Source organism: Homalodisca vitripennis, chromosome X, assembly GCF_021130785.1.
Source record: "Homalodisca vitripennis isolate AUS2020 chromosome X, UT_GWSS_2.1, whole genome shotgun sequence".
Taxonomy (NCBI): Eukaryota; Metazoa; Arthropoda; class Insecta; order Hemiptera; family Cicadellidae; genus Homalodisca; species Homalodisca vitripennis.
This window is the reverse complement of record NC_060215.1, coordinates 20,140,065-20,164,984: the sequence shown is the minus strand read 5'-3', so window position 1 is coordinate 20,164,984 and position 24,920 is coordinate 20,140,065. Positions and strand designations below refer to the sequence as shown.

The 24,920-nt window shown below is 32.4% G+C and overlaps 1 protein-coding gene across 1 annotated transcript in view; it reads left to right on the top strand.

The window, feature by feature from the left end:
* Window positions 1-24,920, top strand: part of LOC124369385 — a 153,383-nt gene that overhangs the window by 56,877 nt on the left and 71,586 nt on the right. The window lies entirely within an intron of this gene.

Genomic DNA, 24,920 nt, shown 5'->3' with positions numbered 1-24,920 from the left:
TCAGAAATGCGAAAGAATAAAATTATTTTTTTTTATATGAGTTAACGAAGGTTAAAAACCAAAAGGAAATTTTTATTGCAATAAAAGTTGAATAGCAGTTTCGCTCTTTATCAAATTAAAATTGTATATTTTAGTTGGCATGTAATTCTACATTATTGGTACTTTTTAATTATTGACAATTTTCAATTTTGTCCTGATTGCGTTTCCTGGAATGTTCAGCGAGGGGCTTGTCATCTCCATGAACAATACCTGTAACGGTGACCTGTCATTCTGATACGAAGAGGGTTAAAAGTTTGGCCTACGTATGGTTTATTACAAACATTATAATTTAGCTGATATATTATGTTGCTTGAATTTTAATCAATAGTCCCTTTACTTGGATACGTTTTATTAGTCATGTTACTGCTACATATTTTGACTAGATTACATGATTTCGGATGTACCACAACGTGGTTTTAACAGGGTTTAAACCCGTTAAATAGTTTCACACGATTTTTGTTTTTAGGATTGGTTTGAACTAACATATTTTAAAGATTTTTGGGTCTTCTAAAGATGACTATAGGTAATTTTGAATACATCTTTAACTCCGATGATAAATAAAAACAGTTTCAATTATAGGGTTTGTTTTGTTAAATCCTGGGTAGAATTTGGTAATAAATTTAGTTTCATCCAGAGGAAAAGATTTGTTATAATTAAACTATCTTGGCATACTAATTTGATTTTTTGCAAGTTTGTCAGGATAATTGAACTTTTTGAATGTGTTATTTAATTTGTTAATATAATTTGTAAAATTATACTCTTTGCTACATAAATTATTTGCTCTTATAGTTGTATAATACACATTTAAATATGTATCGGTATAGAGAAATATGAAATACGCTTTAATGTGGTTTTAGCTGTATTAGTATCACATGTCTGATTAATTTTAAATGCACTTTATATATTACATAAATTAATGAAATTGAAACAAACTTTGATGGCGGCCATGATATTTATGAAAATAATGGTGTAATTTTTTGCAAACGTAGCCATTGTTTTATATTTTCAGTTGTGGAACGCAGTCTGAAAAAATCAGGCAGCAGAGAATATTATAGCGTACCCTAGAGTATAGAAAAAAAGACTGAGTCTTACATAAAAATGTTTCCGGAAAACACCTTTTCAGTGCTGTAGCGATCCAAAGGTGGGCTTCCCGCATGAGCTTAAAATTTAAAACTTGATTATTTCAGGAATTATCGTAACAAAATCTTACAAAAGACCAGTAACACAATTCAATTAGCAATTTATCTTTTGAAGTCTTTCTCTATACACTAAATCTCTCTCAAATTTCATTATTATTAATAATTGGTGCATTATTTTGTTCACAGTGACGGAAATGCATCTGTTTTTGTCCAACTCCGTGTAGACACAAATATCCTTATAATAAAAAGGGGTTATTTTTATAGTACGACCTGAAATTTCATGACGATTTGGAACATGCTCTATATTCAGGAAGAATACATAATAAAATGGACAGGTGAAAAAAGAAAATTGATAATTGACTGTCATCTAAGTGTTACAATACACACAGCGTCGAAACATTGCTAACACAAGTAATTCTCCATTGATTCAACTTCAACATCATACACAACAACATCTGACAACATCGGCCGCATAAGACTAAGTAAGAACTTATCAGGTGAGAGATTAGACGGCACAATAATACCTGTCCAGTCAAACCGTTATAGCATCGGAGAATCGATGGTCGAGCGGTCTAAGAAATCTCACTTTGGATCTGAGTTAGAGATAGCGCAGGTTCAAATCCTGTCTGTGACCGTTGCACTTTTTGTTAGTACCATCGACCTTGTACTGTATTGACTCTCCCCCTTATTCTGTTTGATATGATCCTCGCACAGTCCAGTGGCCCATGAGAACATAATAAGGCTTAAAAAGGGGTCGGCCTGACCTTAAAAAAAGGAAAAGAAAATAGAATAGAACTGAAAAGCATCGCATAAATCTTTTTCGGAGTGGAAATTTCCTTAGAACATTCCCAATCCCCTTTGTTTTCTACACGAATGCTTCGCATTCTTTGAAGACCCTTTGATACGCGAATGGCTTCCACAAATTGTTTTTCAGAGCGAGGTTTAGGGCGTTTGGTTCTCTTGTCTATATCGTTAACATTCGTGATTCGACGTGTATTACATGTTGGTTAGAGGTTTAGATAGAGCAATAGTCTAACAAACGTAAGATTTAAACTTGTAAACATCGAAAAATATACGGTTAAAAGCGATAATCGAAAATTTGTACATATATTAAGTGTATTTTGTTGTGTAATATATTAAAATTTTATTATGAATGATAAGACAATATTGCTAGTTTACTGCATTATTTCGTTAAATGATGAATCAAAGTTCTTAAAATATGTGTGTACAAGATAATATGAATATAGGGTTTTAATTTTCACTTTTTAGTGGTGTAGGAAGTATATTTTGCGGAATTAAAAGTAAATAAGGATTAATATGTAAAGTAATGCATACTTTGTTTCTAAAGTATTTATTTGCAAGGACAAGGTTTATAAGTTTCGAGTGCTATCAGTAGAAATACAACACCCATAAGCATATAGAAACTAATTCAGTTGTAGATATTCTTATCAGTCATTGGATTAAAATGTCAGAATTTGTTTATGAACTCTACACGTTATATACATCTCTCGTATATATATATATATATATATATATATATATATATATATATATGTATGTATGGAAGAAACGGAACAGTTTAAGTTGTTATCGTAATCACACATTAAATATATATACAGGGTGACAATTAAGTCTGGAACCTCTTTTTTAATTTTTGAACCACAATAGAAAGAAATACCAAAGTTCACAGTGCTTACTGGTGATAGTAACGCACACATCTGCCCAATTACCGACCAGATAATCCCTTTGGGGGACGGTCCACAAGGAGTCACACAAAATTCTTAAATAGCAGCATAGGTCAAGTTTGGTATCAAATTAAAGTTCTTACTTAGCAGAGTACAATGCCGCAAACCGGACTTCAAAAGGTGGATTCATTCAGTAGTTATAGCTATTTGAATTTTAAAACAATTGAACAATGTAAATTATTAAGTATTACAAGTAAACACCAATTTTTAAGTACCTGTGATCAAAGTAAGTGTTGAAAACCTATGCTGCTATTTAAGAATTTTGTGTGACTCCTTGTGGACCGTCCCCCAAAGGGATTATCCGGTCGGTAATTGGGCAGATGTGTGCGTTACTATCACCAGTAAGCACTGTGAACTTTGGTATTTCTTTCTATTGTGGTTCAAAAATTAAAAAAGAGGTTCCAGACTTAATTGTCACCCTACATTTACTCATCGTATTAAAGTGCTTTACTTCCGTTATAAATGATGAAAGATGTAAAAAGCGCCGTGTACCACGTCGAACGGCAACTCTCATTACATCTCGCGAGTGCCTTAATTGCCTAACACACATATCGGAAGGAACTATTTTAATTTCACTAGCAATAGATTCTTTGAGATTTTGGTTCAATCTACTATACTCGTACACCTAAGTTTTGATACACAAGAAAATTGAAGTATGACTAACTCTATAATATGCGACAAATTTTTTACCTAATGGAATATTACAGAATCGATCAGAAGAGTCTCTATGTAATAATTTAAATAAACATAACCGATTTAATTCACTGAATTAAGCTAAATATTTTGTTGTGAGGAACCGGTAACAGTAAATAGGAATGCGTTTTTTACAAGCGGCCAGACTGTACTGTGAATTGGGGATAAAGGTCTGCTAGCGACAGCCCGTTACTTATTGTTAACTTGTTATTGCTTGTTTGCAAATAATAAACATGTGAGGTATTTGGAGAATATAAAGGCTTTAACGTACAAATTTTATTTTTGAAACAAAATGTACATTTAGTTATTTTTTAATTTGTCATAAACACAGTTTTAGGAATTAGGTTTTGTTCTCCATTTGTAGATCTCGTATAATGGGATACAAACTGCCAAGATTTAATGAAAGATATATATATATATATATATATATATATATATATATATATATATATCTTTATCTATATATCTATATATATATATATATATATATATATATATATATATATATATATATATATATATATATATAGATATACTAAACTGTGTGATCTCTTTCTGAGAAAATTCTGTATTGTTACAAGAAACAGTATGATAAAAAAGTACAGTTCATATGAATTATTAAAATATGTGCAGTAAATTAGATAATTTTTGTGGAATTATTCACTAGTTGGACCTGTGATTTGTCTACTAATTTTGGAGGAACGGATCCAAAACAGGTTTAAATAAACAGTTAAATAAAGATAGTGTGCTAATTTGAGAGCATTCATACCACAAATTACGTTTTGCTTGTTCCTTACTTCAAGAGAATTACTAGTTTGGGACGTAATTTGGACCTCAATCTCTATATTGCCATCTTAATATCCTTGTCTGTAAAATGGTGTATTACCGTTAATACATAAAAATGGGGTAGTTGCGTTTTTGTTAGAAAGTTGTGAATATCTTTTAATTCGTACTTTAGGCAGTTGTACTTTACGCATTTTGTAACTATTTTAAGGAATATAAATATGAAACATTTGATACAAAATCGCTTGCTTTTAAAACTACTGCATTCAAGACTAAAACCAAAAACGGTTTAGTAAAAATCATGAATTATTCAGTTTAAAATATCATCGCTATAGTTCGCAACAAGTTAGAGGATATCCGTAATTGGTTTCACATTACGTTATCCAGAGAGCTTTACAAATTACACTCCATTACGGACCTAATAACGGTTTGACCCAATCCATAACTACAGTTAAACATTTAATAACCTTTGAACATGAACATTTCAAAACATGATAGTTGTCCTTTACGCATCTAATGGACAGTAATTATGGAACATTAATAGAAATAATTGAAACAAGCTGTATTTTATAACATTCTGAAAACATGAGTAAGGATTAAAATAAAAAAAAGAACAAATATCCGGGTACTCACCAATGGAAAAGATAGTGGGGACACCGATTAATTGTAATAAACAAGTAGTAGTCTATTTTTAGTTTTATACACAAAGATATTATTGTAATCAGTTCAGTTTATAGTTTGTAATCACGAATAATTCATAACTTGTAAAGTGTGTTTATGGGCGAATAAATAATTTGGATTTATCAACATAGAGAAACTGACGACTTATCACCACTTCAATACCGGCATTGTCCATATACATATCTCGTCATCATCAGATCAGACCACGTAGTATCAACCTGAAAAAGACAATGTGAACAAAACGTTGACAATAATAACAGCTAATGCAAAATCAAGCTTAAATGTATTTTCGTACTTCTTAGCTATGAGACAAATTATACCTGGATCTGATCATCCACTTAGTTTTTCGACTAATGGATACGAACATGGATTTCACAAAATTCTAATAAAAATGTTGAAACATTGCGGTAGAAAAACATCAAATGCTAAATTTTCTCAATTTCCCTTGGAAAGAATTGAACGATACTACTCGTTTCCTAACTTCAAAATTGGCCAAAAATTTGAGTTTTTAACAAAGACATGTATAAAAGTACATAACAATACACGCATACACGTTTGTAAACGTTGCGTAATTGCTTCAGATGTTCATATGACGGAGATTTCTGTTAAGAACTGAAATACAATGTTATTTCTATCAAAGTACTTCCTCAGAACTATTCACGGGGGAAAACGTAAAAATCTAAACATTCACGAAACATTTTATCGAAGTTATTCACGCGATATATGGAGATGACACTCGACAGGCATACAGACATAACACATATTTATACGATACCAATTTTTCCAATTCCTTCCACTTCAAAATAAATGTTCCTACCGAAGTCGCAAAACGGATTTTACACCATTCTATCTTCAACTCTACTTTTTAATTCTAACATAAAAATATTCTCCTTTGTTTTTTATAGTGTAAAAATTAGACGGCCTAGTCCTTAAAAAATGAAATTAAACATAAATTGGTTAAAAAAAAATTAATATGATGAATGATTTTGAATCCAGGAACTCCAAACACTAGAATATAATCTATCTTGCACATAGATTATAAAATAATATAAACATATTATATGTAGGGTAACATAACAGCTAGCTATTTTAGATCTCGCCTACACATATGAGATGTTATAAGTTGATACAACTCATATAGTTTAACATACTCAAAAATAGAAGTTAACATATTTTAGTTAATTCATAGTACTTTCAATAGTATTTAAAAATAATTTAAACTTCAGATGTCGTTAAGTATCAGCCAAAACTCACAGTTTAAGCTTCAAATATAAAATTTAAACTGAAAATAAATTAAGATTTGTTAATCCCGTCACATGAGCCTGGGACGGGTGATCAACTAACATTTAATTCTCAGCTTTGAACACGAGAATGCGTTGTGGTATGCAGGTGGCATCAAAGCACACTTCATATTGCGATTGAAAGATTTAAACTAAAATCCACATCTAGTGGATAGAGTATACAAATACTGCAGTCACAACCACAGTTGAATTCAAACCTGAAATGAAAACCTCACAATTCATAGAAGCGCAATAGATTAAAATCGCGGTGAAGGCGAGGTGGCCGCATAGCGGCATGGCGCTGGCAGAGCCATTGTTCTTCCCACCGACATCGGAACCAGTGCACATGAATTTGTTCTCTTTATTCTTTATCGTCAAATCTGATAATATTTGCATACATATAAACGTTATAATTCATATCACTACGAAATAACAGTTTTTTTTTCCGAAAGGGATAGACACGTTTGACTATTCACAATTCTGCCAAGTTTTATAAACAGTTCATCTGTGTTGTAATTACTTGAATAATTTATTTTCGGCAATTAAAATTTTGTTATATGGTACATATAACTGAAGTACACAAATATTTTTGGGTTTGTTTGAACCCTTTTCTTTCCCTTCTTTCCGTTCTTTATTTTTTTATAAATTAATACCTCCCCCACCTGACGAAGGGGATAGATTGTAACCCTGGAAACGTTGCGTTGAGTTATATCTTTTATAACTTATAATGATGGCAAATGTCCCAAATCTTCAAATCTTTTCATCCTTTTAACTTAAGTAGTTCTATATAGGAATTAACTATGGCAGTTGTATAACAACAATAGTAACAAAACAATAGTAGTATGTGTATGTGTCCAATAGGATTGGAACAAACACCAACCCTGAGGTTTTTTAGCTTTATATTGGAATATAAACCTTTAAAAACTTTCTTCAGTATTTTTAACACATAGTGAACTTTTAAGATTATCAACGAACGTGATCAAATGTAATTTGGGGCAACATGACCACATTTCTTTCAACACAAAAAGTTGATAAATAAATAATCGACTCTTATATTTGGATTCAAAACGTATGCTTTGTTGCAGCACTAATTAATTACATATTTATGCGGGACAAATATTTCGCTCAATATATTATTGTCAGAAATTGTGAAACGTTGAACAGTCGAGTGAAACAAAGAGCAAGGTCGCTTTGAATAAGGTTGGGTGTTATTGTCTTGATTTTAATAAACTCCCCTAAGCGCCCGTCAGTTTGAAATAATTTAAGCTTTAATTACTCTTAATAACTCTTAATAGTCATACAATAAAATTAGGAATCAATTTAATTTGGATTTGATATTATTAAATGCTAAGCTAATTGTAACCAATTAAAAAACGGCGTGACTGATTATCATTTTACGGAGAAATACCCGTTCTTTCTCCATTTCCCATTAAATAAAAAGTTTCTCAACGAGTACGTGCCTTCCGGACCGTAATCTTCAAAATTTCCAGTCATTCTCGCAGAATTAGTTAATGCTTATAGACTTATCGGGTGGCTATAAACGTTAAATTAGAGGAAAATGAGTCTTTGGTGAAAGAAAAATCCAATTATTGGTAAAAAGTGTTTTTATTTTAAAAGTATTCTGAATAAAAATTTAGCCAGTGTTTTCATTCTGCAAGACAAAATGCTGTTCAAAACCATATAAGGTATTGTGAAAAAGCCAGAAATGTGCACTCATAACTCATTTACAGTTTTACCATTAAAAACATTTATTCGGCTTTCTAGGAGAACTTCAGAGTAATTCCTTGAACTGTCAAGATGAGAGAGCTAATTCTATTAAAAACTTTTCAGTTTGTGACAAGTTATCAGGGACAGCCACCGTGCATAACGAGCACCCCAGTCTAAGTTTAGACAGTCTAAACTTGTGACAGGCAGTGTCATTGATTGGTTCTTCTGTTCACTCCAAAAGACTCCCCACTTCGTGGGGAGCAAACTATCTGATTACACTCGCAAGCCACTAAATCGGACGAGTTACGTTTGAATAAAGCTAGATCAAAGGGACGCTGATGGACAACCGATAAATTGTAGATTTATGAGTACATTTCCTCCAATTATAATTTAGTACAAGATGAAAGAGGATTACAGTTAATACAGTAATCTCTGCCAGCCTAATAAATTACTATACACTAGTGTACATTATCATGTAATAAACGTTTTTATTTTCGCTGATATAAATCGTTTAATCGTTTGAAAAATTAATATTGGCTTTGTTTTGCATGACAATGACAATGGCATTTGAAACAACTTGTTTACTTTGTAACGAAATAAAGGGAGTTGAAATTATAAATAACTTTGGCCCAACTGTTTCAAATAGAAGACTGGTGTGGAATGAAAAGTCAATATTGAGTCTTTTTTGTTTAGTTACCAATTCATATCAAAGGCTGACCGACTGGCATAGAGTCGACTTACTGTTTGTTTTATTGCATTTATCACTTTTACAATTGTGTTCGTTACATATGTGGGTATCAACAAACGGTGTTGTTTCAAGCGTCTATATACAATATTATTTTAAAAGTTGTTAATGACAATTAGTTTAATTTAACCCTTACATAATTGATGTTATTATACGGTAAAATTTGCAATGCACAATATCAACTATGGAGAACCGAGTAAAAAGTATTATTTTGCTGTAGGAAAGAATAAGAATGGTAAGGGAAAGAATATCTGTAGCGCGATCATAGTTTGCAAACTTCAATTATCGTATTTATATCCTTAACTCTTGGTGTATTCTTCACTTCGTACAAAAAGCTGAAAAACTCTCCTTGCCCTTTGTCCTAAAAAGGGTCTTTTTTGCTTACATCCGCAGTGACAGGTCGGATAAAGGTAGAAGTAGGATCTGCCTCCTATCGAGATCCATGAAGAGGGATAGCGGGCAACATATTTGCCATGTTACCTTGGAAGAATAGGAGGCTCTGTACCAAACTCTACAATCAAGGCGGGTAGAATTAACACTCCTTTACGTCCCTCAGCAGTAGTTTTTGTTCTCTCAGAACAAGACGCTCAAAACCTTCTCATTGCATCTTCTCAATGTAATCTTAAAAGGTCCTTTGCGCTTGCTTCCGGAGAGACAGGATGTTAAGGAGGGGACAGTTTGCTGGTAGGAGCTGCCTCCTGTCGAGACCCAGTAGGAGGAGTAGTGGACAACATGTCGCATGTCATGTCACCTTGGATAAGGCCAGTTCTGTACCGGCCTCCCCAGTCAAAGCAGGCAGGGTTACAACTCCCTTTGTCCAGGCTAGCAAACTGCCTTTAACACTTAGGGAACCCCATCAACTCCAACAGGCATCTCCCGCAGTAGACAAGACCTATCGATCTACCCTTGAACCGCAATATCTCGACTTTTGTGGTTAGTGATATACCGCTCCTGGACATCCATAGGGTTGTGTAGATTTAAGGGACATGTGGGTTTTGCTTTACACAGTGTGGGGTCTAACGGAGGGTATAAACTAAGCAGAAGTAAACCGTTCTCCAACGATGTCGTAATTTCCGCATTCTAACCATTATGTAAGTACAGCTAAATTTGCGAGCCCCCAAATACCTACCCCACTTGTATTAAAATACAATTAACTCTGTTCGTGGACTGATTATATCATGGTTAGATGTCTATAATTCATCCATTAAAACAGTTATTTTCACGTCCCACAAATTTGTATCCACTGAGAATGAAGGGGCAGATTGATTTAAAATGGGTTGAATACTGTCCTGGACCATAAGATTATTATTCACAACAATTGTGGTGATTTTAAATTATAAAGTCTGATGTTGATAGGTTCCTTACCTTTCAACGTTGAGTTGTTCTCAAAGTTGAAGGCTTTGTTACTGAAAACGTTACGGAATTCTTTTCACACTAATTGTATCTTGCTAATTAACCTTATCAATCACTTTCATTGTTTGTTTTAGCACTCTAAAACTGGATGTATGAGACCTTTCTTTGTTTGAAAATTTATTTTACTACCTGAAAATAAACTAACATGGTATAACTTATATTGTTTAAAGCAAAGCTGATTTTATTTTACAAAATTTAACTGTTGACTAATATTTGGAGTCCTATTTTGGGAAAGCCCGATGACTAATTTGGAACTAACCAAACTTACCCATTTTTCGCGTGTATTTCAATTTTGAAAACTTCAGACCCGTCCTCTTGTTGATCCTGAAAATGTTTTATTATTATCAATAGGCCAAGTCTTTTGTTCAAATTGATAGTAATAGAGACATAATGCCAAAAAGTTATATGGATACAAAAACTAATCGCATTACGGACAAACTTTATTAGGGTTTCTACACTATACTATCCTTTACTCCTAAATAATCGACATTTTGAAATCATATAAAATGTCAACTCAGTTTATGATTGTCCATGTCTGTGATAATAATGACTCTTGTGAAAGATATTTTGTGATGCTCTCGAAAAGGGTTTACTGCTATCGGTGATCATTCACGAAGAGGTAGTTGGTATTTTATAGTCTCGTTTCGTACCTCTGTAAAATAGCCTATATACTGCAGACTTTATCTGTAGGTTTTATTTTTCACAATTTTAGTGTCTGGATAACACCAATCACGAACAGTTGTTTACATTAGTTTAAGATCGGATGACTTAATAGGATAAGCATTCAAATAGTGCATTTTAAATTAATTTTTAACTAAAAGCACTGTAGGTAGATTACATACTATGATCGGGATCTAATTATCCAAGAAAATGTTCTTTTTTTTAAGTTAGTAAATGTGTTTTGCTCAACACCTCTCAGTTTTTTCACTCCATCTGTTTTTTAATGGCTTATTTTGAGGTTTCATCAGATGTTGCTGGAATTCTTAACTTAAAAAAACTTAATAATGTTTTATAGAGGTTTTTTAGGTGAAATGTCAGCGATTATCAACAATCTCAGAAGTGCTCCAGAGGTACTTTTAATACGGTTGGACTAGCGTGAAGTTGGTCCGCGCATTGTGAAGAAGCAAAACAGTTTATGATCCATATAACTAATGTTGTTTAAGTCTTGTTCGTCATTAAATTTTCATTGAAATTAGTCCGCGCTTTTGAAATACCGTTTAAAATACACGAGGGTCAGAGCTAAGAAATATTCCGTGTGGTTAAGAAATTTATCTGGTAAAAATTTGTATCTTTTGTGTGTGGATAGGCATGAAGTAGGTCCTTACTTATGTTAAATGTATAAATGGCTAGAAATAATAGTAAAGACACAGAGCTAACGAAATGTTTTGATCAAGTAATGAATTACTAAAGTTTGGAGTACAAATTTGCCGGTTTGCAAGTAACCTCTAACCCAACTTCACAAACTTTAAGATATAAATATGGGGAATGACGCAAGTCTCAAAACTTTACAATTGAAACAAGGTTCGTGTGTCAAATAACATATTTAAATTGTAATTATTTGGTCAATGCTATTTATATATTTTATGCGACCAAAATGGTTGCCACACACTTCGTACATTTGCAAAATAAATGCTAAATTGAATTAAAATGTTTTATTTAAATTTACTATTTTATTGTTATAATTTAGTAGTAATAAATTAATTTTTAAACAATTAAATTTTTATTTAATAATTTAATGTTGAATTTTCAAATTCTCGAGTGCGATGGAGGAACTCACAATTGAAGGAACTCGATATTTATAACTGCGGGTATGGGCCATAACGTGTGAAATACTGCACGATAAAACGATTTACACGGCTTATGCCGACGTGTGGTGTGACTCCACCATTGTCAGGCGTCGGTGTCACAGCACGGGTGTAATGTAAGGAAATAACACCGGAATGATGTTCCAAGCGCGGGAACGGACACTCCGGACTGCCGTCCCTGGTTGGGTTGCCAAGGGAATCATCTCTTTGTCCGTCCAGGCCGAGGTCAATCCACTCGGAAATTCAGTAATGAACTGACGTTATCAGTCTCTCCCACATCCTCAGCCGCGTTTACCTTTTACATACTAAATACTGGGCTTATGCCGCAGTTAGGTAACTTCCATCGATAGAAAATTAACTAACGGTTTTGTTTGATTATAAAAGCTTATTTTTGTATCAAATTGTATCAGAATGGTTCGCAACATGTTTAAGAGAAGAAAATAAAGTTTAGTCAGAAACTTAACGAGAGATATTTATTTATTTATATACGGTATACACCATTTTATAACAAATGTTAAATCCGATTCAACAAGAAATAAATTATCTTATAATACAGTATAACAAGCAATAACATATTTAAAGATAACAAGCAATAAATAAATAACAACTATATGAAGAATTTGAAAAATATGGCAATAATCATAGGAACGATGTATGTGCGTGTGTGCGTGTGTGTGTGTGTGTGTGTGTGTGTGTGTGTGTGTGTGTGTGTGTGTGTGTGTGTGTGTGTGTGTGCGCGCGCGCGTATATATATATATATGTATGTGTGTGTAATTAAATCTAACTTGCAATAAAATATGAAGTTTCAACAAGCAATTAAGTATCTTATAATATATTATAACAAGCAATAAATACAGTTATAATATTTTACAAGCAATAAATAATAAGATAACAAGCAATTATAAAACTTCTGATTACAGTACAATCACGATGCCAGAATGTGTAGAGAAGAATCACTCATGCACTCAACTTTTGTCATCACACTGACATGTGACCCTCAAAAGGCGTCACAAATCACTCATCACTAACTCCATCATTTTTAGTAAGAAGGCGCACGGCTTGGCTACGAAATAAAGCCACACCAGGAGAGAAAAGGTCCACAGATCCACCTATCTCATTGCCGGTTGCAAAAGGCGTGGGAGCGTACTGAGTTGCTGGTATAACGTACTGAAGCCTCTCAAAACAAGTCCTGGGATCTTGTACGACCATTTATTTGTTATTGGACGAACATTGATTCACAAATTTTCAACTTAACGTCAACGTCAAAGTAATGAAAGTTTGTAATTATTAGTCCGCATAAAAAAGGATTTTTATTTTGATCTAATTAATGAATACTGACGGATTCATTGAAACGTAGTACGGGCCAAGTCACTTTGCACAATATGACTGTGTTATAATTAATCAATAAAAATTACAAAGACGACATCTTGTATGATTTGAAGTTTGTTTTTGACGATAGAATGATTGTGAAGGAAACAGGATTTTCCGGACATTTGCCATCGTACAGTGATACAAAAAAATACTACGTTTCGAGATCTGCTTCTGATCTTTTCTTCAGGTAAATAACTAACCTAATACACAATTACAAATTACGTCAAAATAAACAAATTATTCTGTTTGATAAGATCCTAGCACAGGCCAATGGCCCATGAGGATTGGCAGAATAAGCCTTAAAAGTGATAAGCCTTTCATTTTTGTAAGAAAATGATAGCAATGAATGATGTTTAACGATAATGAAGTTATTGTAAACGAAATACTCGTATTTTTTATCACGACTACGTATATAGCCTTTCAAATATATTAATAACGGTAGGTTGTGAGGTTTGTATTTGACGATGGAAGGATTGTGAAGGAAACAGGATTTTCCGGACATTCGCCATCGTTCAGTGATAAAAAATCAGTAACACTACGTTTCGAGATCTCCAATCTGTACGACCAACAGTCTTAGTGTTTAGTTTGTTATTAAGCGCATGTTTAGAGTCAGTGACATTGACATACAACATGGTGGTTGTGATTCCTGTCTTACGCATGTCACAACGCTCTAGTATGATTAGTTAATTTTAAACTAGTTTGAAATTATGTGCTAGGTTAGTTATTACCTGAAGAAGAGATCAGATTGCAGATCTCGAAAAGTAGTGTTTCTGATTTTTGTATCACTGAACGATGGCTAATGTTCGGAAAAATCCTGATTCCTTCAAAAAGGAACCAATTATAGAACAATTAAAATGCTATAAATTAACGAAACTATAGAAACAGAATTTAGCCTATGAAACAAGTATACAATATATAAATGCGAAATACTAAATGTGATTCCCAAATAATCTATATTTCAATTATCATTATGTATTATTATGTAAGTCAATTATATAATAAAAAGTGAATAAAATGAAAGTATTGTAAAAATAATTTATTCTAATTAATAACAAAGAAATCTTAATAAAATGTTTTCTTAATGAGCAAATAAACTTAAGATTTATATCTTAACAGAGCCTTTGTACTAAGCTGACCTTTTCCTTTCATTCCATAAAAGACATACGACTGCCGTAAACACACCTTTGTTTGGACAAAGCACCCCCCCCGCCCAGCTCAGGTTCTTTGCCATTCACAAAGTTCTTCAACGAGGGTTTAGCAAACATAAAAGACTTTCTCTTAAAGACTCTTCAAGCGAAGTTTCGTAAATTTTAAACCTTTTTGAAGCCACGTCAGCATTTGTATTTCTTAATAATCACAAAAAAGTATTCATTAAATATTTCAATACAGTAATTCATTAAAGTCACAATATTAAATAGTATGGCAACCGTCAATTAATAAGGATATCCTAAAATTTACCTCATTCATACTGCAGTTAGTACACATTCACACATACAATCAGGCCTTTATCATGCATTGCCAATGCAACCCACTTCGAACTGCGGGGCCAGTCTTCTAATTGGGCGATCTCCCAGTTGAAAGCCAAAAATTTGCCTGCATTATAAAATGCCTGATACACTAAGAAGCGTTCTAGGCGAGTCTTTAACGCCTAAGGCGTTGGAGCATCTTTGATTGAATTAGGCAGGCTGTTGAGGAAATGAACACCCGCTTGCGGGCAGATGTGTTCAGAAACCACCGTTATGTGTCTCCCACTTCGTTAGGTAGCTCTCCCACGTGTTTCATACATGAGTATGTCTTCGCCTCTGGTTCATACAAAATAAAGTCGTTTCTAATATGAAGAGGCAAGTCAGAGTCAACAGCTGCAATTCCTTGTATGCGTGCCTGCACGACAATTGGATTTTTGCGATGGTTCGAATTTCCTTTGTTTTTGAGTCTGAATGTTCTGTGTAGTGTTTGCGAAAACCCCTAAAAGTGTTTCCAAAATATACTGAACCTAAAAATTGCAAGAATTAGTTTAAATGCCTCATATATTTATATCATTACCATTATATAATGTAAAAAGATGGATCATGATCAATTCCTTGTTTTATATTAGGGGTTATTGTTAAATTATGGACACAGATGTGATACTTATTATATCCAGATGCTTGTAAATTAAAGAAGGGATTGTATTAAAGGGCAGTTACAGACTACCTCTAATCAGTGTACATTAACATTTAATATGAAGCCATTTGATGCAAGTTCCCTTTGTTACAGCGAGGGCTCAGAGTGATTTAGTGTACATGGCACTGGCAGCTCGCAATTAAACGTTATTGCCATTAGCGTGCGATGTCAATCTCCTTTGGCTCATCCGATAAATTGAATTTGACAAACGTCAAAACACACCCATAATATCTGAAAACAATTTAGTGATTATTGCATCTGTCTTCGATTTAATATTCTAATTACAACTATTGATTTGCAACGCAACATTGTTCTTTTCTTTTGGAGCCCACCCCCGTGTACTTAACGAGAATGCTACCAGATTGTGGAATAACAAGGAACACGTTAAAAAATAAAACTATTATTTGGATAAACTGATTGTTGTTTTATTACTTTTTACAATACATTTTAACAGTTTCCATGTAATTCTAAATCGTAAGAAATGTATTTATTTTCCAGCTATTCCAGTCCAATATATTCTATGTAAAAATACAAAATGTGAAAAGTACAATTTTCTAAAGTTGACGGATTGGTACTTCAAAGTACGTACAGAGATAACTAACTGATAACATAAAGCACAATTTGTTTGATTTTTTAATGATTTTGAGTAGATAATTTCCTCTCCTAACACTCGTAGGTTGTTACATGAAGAAAATAAGTGCATAAACCCTTACTAAGTAGTGAATAAATAATAATGAATAAATGATTTATTTCCTAAAAAACACAAATAAATATAAATAGCAAGACAAAATCATATGAGTATTACAAATGTATACTGACATAATATAAAATTCTATTATGACAAATCAAATATAATTTTATCAGGAAAATAGGGTCCCAAAGGCAAAGCCTGATGGGGGATTCCATCAGATAAGTTCATTTAGATAAAGAGTTCATTTGCGGTGGCAGACACTATAACTATTTATATCTTCTAATCCCATAAACTAATTTATTGTTACACTCTTTATGGCTTACCAAAAAGAATTAACGAAACTTAAACTTGCCCTTCGTGAATTTAAAAATAAACAGAATATACTTATTTGAAAGAAAATATATGTTTAAACATTGCCACAAACCGCCAAACCAAAATAATAAATAATAAAGGTTTTATTTTATACACTGAAGCACACTAGTGTACGTTATCTATCTAAGACTGCATAACACTATTTATTAATATCGAGTAGACGTCTACTGACACTGTTATAGGTTAAACGTCAGTTAAAGACATGCTAGGTTAGAATAGTGGTTTGTGAAAGTCTTAACAGTTTTACAGATGAAGAAATTTCCATTTAAAAATAAATTGTATAAATTAATGTACCATATGCATTTTTCATTGGCTTTTAATAAAAACTAAGTATTTAAGTGTAACCTTCAGCCACTGAAAACAGTGATTTTTGTTACTCATAAAAATTAATATTTGTAAGTTATTAAAGTAGCTTTATATATATTTATTGATTGATTGTTTCATATCTTAGTATCGTCAAGAGTATATTCTATTGACCTCCGTGAATATAGTAATAAAGATATATGTATCATATACATTTTTTTGACTTTTAATAAAAACTAAAAATGTTTAAGTGTAACCTTGAACCATTGTAACACTGATTCTTGTTACGTATTAAAATTAATATTTTTTTCTTTATTAAGGTACCTTTTTATATATTGATTGATTGTTTCATACCTTTGTATCACCAAAAATAAATTCTGATCAATTCCTTGAAGATAACAATAAAAATTTAAACTTTTTCAAAAACCGTAAGTAAAAATCTTTTTTTAGAGAACAAAATTCCTCTTTGTAATGTACAATAATGAACCTTTTCTTGCGTGGGCAGGATTGCTCTTTTAAAAGTTAATTGAATTGTTCACGTTTAACACAGCAGAAAAGATTTGCTTTGCTCAGGTTCTGGAATGAATAGGTGGCCATGTATTATGAGCCCAGGCTTCAGAGTAATGTTTGTTCGTGCGGTTTCGATCAATACCTCGTAGATTAACGTGGTTTTTCAGTTGGGTCTCAACATTTTTAACTTTCTGCTCTTTAAGATTACTCCCTGAAGACAGAAAAAACTAAAAACTTTATTGATTATGCCACTATGAGTGAAGAATTTCAAGCAGTACACTTATGGCTGAATTAAAAACGGTTAAATATACAAATGTGTCTATTAATTTATATTATATGAAGATAAATATGTATATATTTTGGAGGAACTGTTTATATCTTTTTTAACACATTTATTGAATTACAATATTTCGCTGAAATTTACATCCTTTAAAGTGATAATAAAAATATATAAACATAAAAATTAACAAAACACAACAGCAATAAGGAAAACAATTTAAATTTGAGTTGTAACAGCTGTTGGAGAACATTAAATTTAATTAAATTTACCTAATATCGAAGCCATGCTGTTTTCTTGTTATAGAACGAGTTGGTGAACCAATTCCGCTGTACGTAATTTTGGTTCTATAAATAAAAAAATCCCTTCTTCTTCGAATAGCTTGTAATTTGTTACAGTAAAAATATTTAACATGTTCCAAACATTGTTTAACAATTGTTTTATATGACGGAAATTTCATGTTTTAACAGGGGTTTAGTAAAATATTACTATAGGAATCAATTATTTTTTAAATAAAAACATGTCAAACTCTCCAATAATCGTTCACGCACATGTAGTAAAACAACATTATCTTCAGTAGATTTTATGGGGCCTGATTATAACGTCTCTCTAATTCCCCTTAAAATGCTTATTACTCCTTGTGGATTGGTCATACTTTTTTCTGTTTTTTATGTTGTCAGAAAAGGGTTGTCGAATTGTTGTTTAAAAACATTAAAAAACAAACCATCCACCACCCTCTTCAAAGCAAGGAACATTAGCAGACCCTAGCAGTACATCGACCCAACAAGTTGCTTAGGGCTAAGTGCATTCGGGGAATGTGATCTTGCAGGAAGGAAGGAATCCGGGGTCAGGGAAGCGTTGCCAATGCCGCGAGTCCTGAGGCGGTTCCGGTCGAAAGATCCCGGAAAGGTACAGGATTGGACGCGCGAAAGAAAACACCGCGCAGGATCGACGGCCAAAACATTAACTCATCACAGGCACAATAAACAATGTTGATCCCAACACCGTCCTTGCGGGCAGGAGGGGGGAGTGGCTGTGGTATCGCAGGTACATACCTCACTGCTGAGGCTCAGTACGTTCTCGTGCGGAGTAAGGACCGGTGCTGCTATCTGCTCCCCTTCTCTCGTAAGCTATAGTGAACCTACAGGACCTACATTCCACATTGTAGAGTTACCGGCAGTTAACACATATTCTGTATTTTAAGTTCAAGATTCGGTGGCTTGAAAATTATATTACGATTTTATTACGACCGGAGTAATGTATGTTAGAAGTTTGGGTTATAACAGGCTTCATATTTAGCTACCCGGCTACTTTCAGATACAAGAGAAAATTCAGTACGTAATCGTTTAACATTTATACTTTCAAGCTATAAAATATTTATCGTTATCAAAGAGTACTTCCTTCCTCAAGCTACAAATACATAGAAATGTATTTCACGGTGTTAAAAGTTAAATGCAAACCTAATTAAAACTTTTTAACTTATGAATGTATGATGATTTTGATAAATTTTAAAATCAAAAGATATACTTATTAAACGGAATTGTATATGAACATAAATTTGAAATATGTTGATAAGATAACTTGCAGTTGACAAATAATATTGTGAAGTGTGTATTATAACGATGACCATATATACCATAATATAATTCATTACTTTATTTGGTAATTTACCCAAAATTAGACAAACTTTTAAAACAAAAATGCATACTATTATAGTATACAGTACTAAAAAAATACTCATTTTCTGTAACACAGGTATACAACAGTAATAATTTTCAGTAATTATTCCCTCCAAATTCACCCTCGCACTCTAAAACCCCTATAGTTCTCCGAAAACTGGTTGAATTGTTAACCAAAAATCAATTCGTTTAAAATTAATTTTGAATGAAAATTTGTAGCTTTAAATAAGATATAGAACTATAAATTTAAACAAAATATAGTAAAATCATAATTCTAACACACAGTACACGCACGCTGTATTATGACTAAAACGTTAGTGACTAAAAACAGAAATATTCCAGTTACGTACGTGAATAAATAATGGAATGTTTTTTAACGAACTGAGATTTAAAATAATAATTTAATCGAGCCATTTTGAAAAGAAAACTGTAATGTATTCTTAACTGGACTGAAATTTTCTAGAAATAAAGAATGAACTAGAGATCAGATCTTGTTTAATTTAAAGATCGGTACGTGACAATTTAGTAGATGATAACTCCCTATTTGTACACTATTGAAAGATAATAAAAAACACAATAGTCTTATAAGCCGTACATATTTTAAGTTGTTCTTATTATGCCGTGTTATTATTATTACTCGTGGTATGAGTAGACTAGCCAGATCGGAAGCGAGTGAAACTTCACATATCAAAGAGTAGCAAATCAGATATACCAATAATTAGTATACTATACCTGCAAAGGTGTTTTATCCCTTAATGTGTGGTATATTGTTAGTACCTGATAATTCTATACATATATGCTATTTTAGTGAGAGTCGCGGAAGCACTGTTTTATGAAAACCGGCTTCGTTTAACCCTTTGAGTGCCGGAGCATCGCTGTCAGCGATCCCGCATTATATGCAAGAAATGCCAGAATCGCTGTTAGCGACTTCTGCAGTAACGCTTATATTTTATATAGTATTTATCTACATTGGCTCAATGACTATACATACGCATTCCAAAAGCTTCAACGTAACTTTTGATGTAGGTTTTGTTGCATTTTGGTCAGATTCTGATTTTTACGGCGGTTGTAAAGTGAACGCGTTAGTCGCGTTTAGAATCGGCCGCTACGCGGACGAGCCGTCACGTGTTTTGTTTGCGCTGCTGTTTATTTCACAAATGATATTGAAAGGTTTTAAGTGTAAATGGGTTTGTAGTGTTAGTATCTTCAAATTATTTCGTTTGTTTTTGTTGTTCTAGTCTGTGTGTAAGTAGAACAAATGACGGGCGGCGATCGTAAGCATCTAGTACTTTACTAAATACGTTTGTATAGTTTTTATGTTTTTGTGTTTGTTCAATAATATTTATAAACAATGAGTCGTAAAAACATTGCTGACAATGAAGACCTAGTATTGCAGGCATTAGACTTAAGCATTAGCAGTGTAGACAATACACAGAGTGTTTGGTTAGGTTAGAAAATTTCTAGTTTTGTAGTGGTTCATATGTTCATATTTATTTTCCAAACTTTATTTATAAGTATAAAAAAAATATTTATATGTCTTTTTGTAAAGAATTAAATGGATTATAAGATAGAATAACTAAAAGTGAAAAAAATAAAATATTTCAATAACACTAAGTTGTGTGAAAATAAAAAAAACTAAATGTTTTTGCTCATAAAGTTTTTTTTTAATTATTTTTTTTATTTGTATAAAAACGTTAAATAAGTGATCAATGTATTACATGTATAAAGAAAATATATTTATCTAAAAAAAACAAAAACCCAAGACATTTTACCAATAAATAAATTTGTTATGCATTTTTAACCAGACCCTTGCAGAATCAGGCATTTTCGCTCGGCATTTTATGCATACCATATTGTAAAACGCTGCGGCACTCAAAGGGTTAATAAAAGTTGAGTTTTAAGTAATTTTTTTATCCTAAAAATAAAAATGTGTGGAGAATAAAAAATATCTGTAGATGTATTTATAATTTGGCCTTTTCATATGTAATCCCATAAAAATAAGGCTTTCCATGCAGCCTCTACCAAGGATTTAATCAAAATGATGGTTTTAAATTCTTGAACGAAACGTTTTGGGGAAATGCGGTTAGGGCCAATTTAAAATCAACTAGAAAACGATTAGTGTTAAATTCTAATAAAAAAAGCGTATAAACGGTTTTGTTTTTGATAAAGCAGTGGTTGATTGACGCACACCCTAAACAGATATGAATTTCAAAATACCTGAAAATATTGACAGACAGTAATGAATACTAAATCGGTCCAATAGACAACCTTGCATTTCTATTTACATAGATACATATAGTATGCTGGGCATACACACAAACCATGTGTTTGGAAGCAGTCACTATTTGGAGTCAGATTATAAGAAACTCTCAACGCAATTTACAAAGAAAGAATTTGTTTAAAAGTATGTCTCTATCCATGTCTACTATTTCCATGTACCGTATATTGTGTGGGGGAATACTATCCTTTTATTGGAACTGACTAGCCATAGGAGGGAGTTTTATTAAATGTACTAAATTGATAATTTGAAGATTTAAAAATTATTATAAAAATTAAAATGACTACAAACGATTATAAGTATTAAAAATGTATACCCAAAGGGGAAAACACACATCTATAAAGACTGTCATAGAAAATGTATTGAATGTAAACATTACTAGGGAATAACAGAATATTATACGAGGGGAAGTGGTGGATGAGTACATTTCTTTGAATCACACGTTTATAGTTTTATTGTGAGTTACCAACAAAGAGAATACAATTAAAATATTGAAAATGTTGAAAATAACTGTATTCAATAAGCGTTTTTATGGCATAAAAGATGTGTTTGATATTGATATGGACGTACTTGTCATTTAAATTTACATGTTATGTAATTAATCTTGATTCCAAGAAATATATCCTTTCTGCAGCTGAGTTGGCTCCACATAACAAACTTTCAGTCTCAAAAATCTCTCTCTCTAGAAATGGCATCAAAGTAAATGGCTTACCAAAGTAATTAAGTTAATTAATGTTAGTTGTCACCATTCCGAAACGCAGCTAACTGTGTATCTACCTATATCTTTATCGTATACGAGGATTTAACCGGAAATTAAACTTCCTACATTTATTACACGTAAAATCACGTGATTGTAGATCAAATCTAATGACTGTACGTGTAAAATAATGATTTCTGATGGAATAGATTATGCTTTGTTTATTTCGAAAAAAAAAAACAGGAAAGAATAATTTTATTTGAGCATTCTTTCTAAGATTTTAAAGTAATAGCTATAATTTTCATTTCTGTTTTTAAAGGAAACAGGATTTCGTTCAGTGATGGCAAATGTCCGGAAAAATCCTGTTTTCTTCACAATCCTTCCATCGTCAAAAATAACCTTCTGTTTTTAGTTTTACTTTCTTACGTCTGATTCTGTTACTGTACCATCACGTCAAATTTAAAACTTTTGAAATTCATTGAGAAAATTTCTCCATCATGTAGCATTGCTTATTAAAATTCAGGATATATGTGTGAGAGGGAGATAAAATAACTTAATATAGAACTAAAAAAAATATTTACGAAGAATAAAATAAACTGTATAAATTGTGAGAGGAAGTGTTGTTTTAGGACAGTGCCATAATTAACTACAATTTCCCTAAGTAGGGTTAGCAGTTCTGGAGCGAAATATCGTCTGGAGAAATACGTATTCATTGTGGATTGCCAAAAAACTGTCATTGTGGATTATCCGCTGCAACGATAAACAATGGGGGCAAGTGTGATAGTGGTCGTGACCCTAGCTATTCTTCTGTTCGTGGACAATAGCCTGCCGCACCTTACAGACATCATCGTCATTGAAGATGCCCCGGGTGAGTGCTCTCTGTTGACCAACAAAAGCTTCTATTCCTTTGTCTGTAATCATTAGATTTATTTATGGAGTGTAAACTAAAACGATTAAATAAAAATGGTTCTTCATAACATGAAATGGATAACAAATTTGGATGAATTGTTTTGAAAATTCTAACTGAAACAATATTCCAATACGCTTAGTTTAATGTTGTTTATTTATAAATATGTTAATTGTTTATTTATAAATTGATCAAATATTATTCCAGCAATAACGTTTAGACAGAATTAATTTCATCATTCAACATCACACCTTTATTAACTGTATGATTTTAAAATCAGTGGGTGTACTTAATTTGAACTATTGAATAATGTCAATTTGTATCATACCCTAATGAAATACAGTGAAGTATATTTATATTAACCTTTTTCCAGTAATTTTTTCGCTCTGAACATTTTACGTCCTGATATCATCTTTCCGGAAAGGAAAATGTTCTTGAATTGGGTTAAGCCTTATTATTATTTATGTTGCGTCTCTATTCCGAAGACGTCTTTGAATCAGTAAGAAAATTTGTCTTAACAACGGAAGCAGCTTTCCCTGAAGACTAACTCTGTACGGATCTGAGCAAGTGCAGAAACCCGTACAGTACAAAGGGCAGTTATTCCTAGATTTAAAAATAGAGACTTTAAACAGAGCTACTATTCTCAGCCTGAAGCTTCTTTCTAATTAAGTAATAGTAAGAGAAAACTATGTTTTTCTATGGAAAGGGTATAAAATTTGAAGTCATATAAATGAATACGCATTACTTTTAAACTATATTACCTTTAGTTTGGAACTGTATTCTCTCAACATGAGGAAAATAACATGGAATTAAAGCGGTTTACAACTCATTTTTCCTTATTGGTTACAAAGTTTTCAAAAGTTAAGGAAAACAGATTTTGTTGAACACACCAGGAATGACTAATTCTAGAAATGAATGTGGATTTACAATTTTAATAATTTAAAATATTCTTAAGTCCCACTCCCCCCCCCATATTAATTTTCTTATGAATAGAGGTGAAGTGATTTACTTTGTGGTATGTTTACATTACCAACTGAGGAGTTTTTTCTGTACGAACATTTTTTATCCCCCCCCCCACAAGGTATGTTCGGAGTAAGTCAGAATTTTTAATAGGAGTGACACCTAATTTTAAAGTTTTTTTTTCAAACGAAGAAGAATAACACAAACTAGATGTCTCTGATGTTACTCTATCAGATTTGGTGGCTAATGAAAGTTTGAACTGCCCAATTAAAGTTTCCCCAGAATTTAAGTTACATTTAAAGTTATTGTAACGCAGATAAAAAATTCACTCACTACTTATTTTCAGAACTTACGACACGAAACAAAAAAGGTTATTACAAGAATCACCAAACAACTATTAATGACACAGCATTTGTTAGGTTTAGTTTTGTCTGACCGAAGCCCAGTAGGAAGTCCTGGGAATACCAATAACTGATTTTTCCATTTTAGCATAGTTACGGATTCTTCACTTAAAACTGTCTTTAGGTTGTGTCGGATGTTTGGTATAAGCTTGTGTTCCACATAAATTTTTCTGCTTTGAATGTCTACATAAATGTACACAATGTCTAGTAAAAAAAAAAATTATGGTTGCCTGTAAAGTCGGTTTTACGGGCGAAGATTTTACGTGACAACGTCTTTTTCT